This window comes from Montipora capricornis, unplaced genomic scaffold (assembly GCF_036669925.1).
Source record: "Montipora capricornis isolate CH-2021 unplaced genomic scaffold, ASM3666992v2 scaffold_438, whole genome shotgun sequence".
Taxonomy (NCBI): Eukaryota; Metazoa; Cnidaria; class Anthozoa; order Scleractinia; family Acroporidae; genus Montipora; species Montipora capricornis.
The window spans coordinates 40,001-44,718 of NW_027180171.1; the positions used below are offsets into that span (position 1 = coordinate 40,001).

The 4,718-nt window shown below is 49.5% G+C and overlaps 1 pseudogene; it reads left to right on the forward strand.

The window, feature by feature from the left end:
- LOC138035922 (QRFP-like peptide receptor) overlaps nucleotides 1-515 on the forward strand; it is a 17,066-nt pseudogene extending 16,551 nt beyond the window's left edge.
- The last annotated feature ends 4,203 nt before the right edge of the window (nucleotides 516-4,718 follow it).

The following is a 4,718-nucleotide window of genomic DNA, read 5'->3' on the forward strand; positions in this document are numbered from 1 at the left end:
GACCAATGACAGAGTGGCCGGAATGGGACTGACCTTGAACGTCCTTGACGCCACTCTGAGGAGCCAATGACAGGGCTGCCCGAATGTGGCACCATCCTTAAGAACCAATCACAGACCCTGGAATTTGACATCACGTGCTGCTGTCCAACCATAAATACACGAGACACACTTCATTCGTTGTCAGTTGTCTTGAGAAGAAGAAGATGATGAGTATCTCTTGGAAGTACGGAGACCTGTCACCTGCTCGCTATCCGTTTCGAGAAGAGAAGGAGGAGAAGAAGAAGAAACCAGCGAAACGTTCTCGTGCTAGCCAGAAACACGATGTCGTCCGCGAAGCGGCTGAACCCCCCGCCAAGATCATGAACGACGCCAAGGAAATCCGCCGTCAAACAGATGCGGAGCGGCGTAAGAAAAAGCGGGAAAAGAAAAACAAACGAGACGAAGCAGAGTTGATCAAAGCTGCTGAAACCTTGGACGCTCTCGTCACCTCAGACCCCCACTTACAGAGACGGTGAGGTGGACACCTCAGTGCGGAATTGAAAGAACTCTTAGAGTCAGTCCCTGATTTAGAGGACTTGCCCAGCTACGAAGAGATGATGGAACCCTTACTTCCTACACAAGGATCTGTAGTGGTAACCCCTGTGGAGGTGAAACCAGAACCTCAAGAACCGGCTGTCGTGACTCCTATGGAGCCACTACCTCAGTTAGAACCCGGTGCAGTCTTGGAACCCCTACCAGAACCATCCCCAGAGCCAAAGGTACCTTTGTGTCCGTTCCACGAGACTCCTTTAGGCGAGAACCAGACCCGAGGGGATCGGTCCTGCCGATACGTCTTTCGTAAAGAGTACGATGAAGTGTGTCCGTTTTGGGTGGTGGGTGTGGATCGAGCCTACGAATGGGAGGCTGAAGTACCACCACAACTCCATCACGACATCAAGAAAGGACCGTGGCAATGTTTTTGTGGGGAGAAAAGTAAAGTTTTACCAACGATGAACCCTGATTCCCCTAATGTGGGTCGCTTTTTCTTGACGTGTCGCCAGAACATGCCCTGCCGGTTCTTCCAATGGTTGGACCGTGAATGGTCGGACTAGATCTTTCAGCACCAATGGCAAGGGGCCAGAAAGAATGGTTGGAAAGGAGAACGGGAGGAAAAAGCCAGTGGGTTGCTTGAAGTGAACGCTCCATTGGACCCTCATCAAACCAGAAAAGAGAGAGAGAGTTGCAGAACGAAACGGTAGTGATCCAGGTGCCAAGCCTGCCGGACGACAAGTTGGAAGAGGAAATAGAGAAGTACGTGAGAAAGCGGCGATGGATGGCTCAACAGAAAAAGTGGATGAAACACGACGAGTTGCAGAAGAGGTGGTACCGGCGATTAGAACGTACCCGCCCCATTACGCCTGAACTGTTGCATGCTTGTTTTGAACAATTGAAAATGCTTGAGATGGAAATCGATCAGGTATAAATAAAAGCTTAAACCCTCAAATTTGTGTGTCATTATGTCGTGTGTCGTGTGTTGAGAGCGGTCGTCGCTCATTTGAACAAACTCCCTTATCGTGAATTCGAACAATGGGTTCGTTGGCACTTGTTGACTTGTCTCTGTCGGGAAACGACGAGGCTGCTCGGAAGTACTCACGCATGGGATGGATTTCCTACCGACGAACCCATCGATACCCTAGCGGTGTTCGAAGTCATGAAAGAAGGGATTGACTATAAGTGGAGTCATTTTGTCGTCAATATGGACTGGTTAATGACGACACTCGGACCCGAACGTGCTTATCATACGTGGCAAACCCTTAAAAAGCGTCATCTGCAGGACATCCCGACCATTCTGGAGTTGACAACGCATTTGCTCGTCACCAAAACATGTCAAAACAGACTCGCCGCCGCCGTGTCGCCGTCACGCCCATCGTGAGTGCCTATACGGATCCTCAGACCCCGGGTTCATTGGGTGGTGTGTATCGGTACGCTCAAGCTAAAGGATTGACGCAGAAGGAAGCATTACAAGAATTCCAAGGAGAATTGGCCTACACACTGCATCGCCCCGTTCAAGACGCTCGCGGTCTTGGTGTTTCACAAGGACGAACAATGGCAAGCCGATCTCGTGGAGATGCAACCTCTCAAACGATGGAATGGTGGGCATCGCTATCTCTTGACGGTCATCGATGTGTTGTCCAAATACGCTTGGGTGGTCCCCGTGAAGAACAAGACAGTCACTGCCGTCACTCAAGCTTTTGAAAACGTGTTTCGACAAGGACGAAAACCTCAACGTTTACAGACGGATCTGGGCAAAGAGTTTTGCAATGCTCCGTTTCGTCGGATGTTGGAACGAGAAGGGATCCAACACTTTTCGACGCACGGGGACGCCAAAGCATCCATAGTGGAACGCTTCAATCGTACCTTGAAAGAACGCATGTATCGGTATTTTACCGCACGAAATACTCGAACGTACCTGAACGTGCTACCTCAATTGTTAAACTGGTACAATCAGACCCGTCATCGAAGTATTGGCATGGCCCCACGAGACGTCACCGATTACAACGAACGCGTTGTATGGACCAAACTGTAAGGAAAACGTTTGAAACGACGCCCTCGACCTAAACTCAAGGTGGGCGATCGTGTCCGTTTGAGTAAGAAACATCGTCCGTTCAAGAAAGGCTATCTCCCTGGTTGGACGGAAGAAGTCTTTATTGTGAAACGTGTGGTGCGAGGACCTGTGGTTACTTATCAATTGGAAGAATGGGATGGCACGCCCTTGGAAGGGAATTTTTACAAGCAAGATGTCCAAAAAGTCACCGTACCAGACGACGCTTTGTTCCGAGTGGAAAAGATTTTACAACGACGTGGACACGTGGTGAAAGTCCGATGGTTGGGCTGGCCCCCAAAATACGATAGTTGGGTCCCTCATACCTCCTTGACGCATGTATAAAAAGAGATTTTTAAAAAATAAAAAATATAAAAGAGATGAACCATGTCGTGTTACGCTACCTTGTCGAGTCATGTGCAGAAAGGCGAGTTTCCTGACAATGGTCCCTCTGACTTCAAGGCACGGTCGCCTAAAGATCGCCTATAGCAAGCGTCGTCCCTGCCATTCCACCACCACCACCACAAAAGGTGCACCCCGAGAACATCCTGGTCCACGAGGATTACGACAGCATCGGACATCCAGACGAATGGGATAAGAATGGATACCTGTGTACGTACTACTATACCATAGTGAATTCTGGAAAGATCTCACGGAATCTACGGGATGTGGTGATATTGTCAGAGATTAACCCTTCATCGACGGGCGTCGAGTTTCTAAAGAGGGTCACCGACAAGATGGAACAGAAGATCGCAGAGGGTCTGAAAGCTGGGGATACACTCTACATCGACGTCATGGAGAATTCGAAGACGATGAAGAAAAAAATGGGCGTGACGCTCCGCTGGGAAGGGGACGATCTGGTGTTGGACAATACGAATGTGTTAATTAGCGGCGTCCAATGAAAATATTTTGAATTCGTCTTCGAATTGGCTCAGCACATGGGTTGGTTGACGACCAATCCCGGGGCATTATCACCAAGGTCCCAATATGCTCTTGGTACCAATCGATGAAGAAGCACCCAAGGCAGACTACACCCAAGAGTTTTTTCGCGATGGGTGTATCTTTCAGGAGTATCCCAATGACTTTGCCCACAGTCCTGTAGCGATCGTCACAGAGGGTCAGGGATGGTCTGTAGCGTACCAGGGAGCCCACTTCATGGTTCTGGCGAACGCTTTTAAGTGGCGATTTGTACGCAACAAATGCAGATGATCGAACGTCCCTTATTCGTCTATGTGAATCTGGTGGAGAGTCAATGGTTGGAGGACTCGTACGACGAACTGCTTCGGACGGTGCCCTATAAAAGTGAAGAGGCATGGTGGGAACCGTGTCAGGTGCAATACCATCGTCTTCGCGGATCTACGATCGAGACGGCAAACGTATGTGTGACAGAAGTGAACGGGCGTTCCGTAACCTTCCCTATGGATCAAACGACGACCATCTGTCTCCATTTTCGTTATCGTCGGCATGGATCGCGTCGTTTTACTCAGTGATGTCTCGCCAGAATTTCCGAATAATACCAGCAGCAGTTTCAAAGTCCGTTTACCGCATCCTGTGAAATTTGATGGAGACTGGGAAGTGGGTCTGACCTCTGTGTCCATGCCCGACCAAGGGTTGGATTTGAAAAAATTGTTGGATCCCGACAAAGACAGTTTGTTATCAAACCGGTACCGAGTGGATGCTAACCGAATCTATACCCAAACAGATACGGCTTCACCACGATGATCTCATTCGAAAGTAATCCGCCATTGTCGATGGGGTGGGATTCATGAAAGCTCTCCTTCATCAGATGGAATCGCAGAGAAACACGACGCTCCAAAACATTAGAGGTGGGAGCGTGCTTGATCATCGGCGGGTGACGTTTCATTGGGAAGAAGAGGATGCCGTGATGGAGCGGAAGACCTTACGCGATATCAACTCAGCCGACATCCGATTTTCCATTCAGAAACATGTGGCCTTACGCCTGGGATGGTTGACGAGAATGAAGGATGGAACCTACAACTTGGGTCCCAATCTCGAATATTCCCTCTACGACAAGGATGCTCAGAAAATGACCCATGTGAGTTCGACTGAATGGCCTACCAATCGTCTGTGGTCCGTCCCCTCTGGACCTGACGACGAACTCGTCCTGAGTCAGATG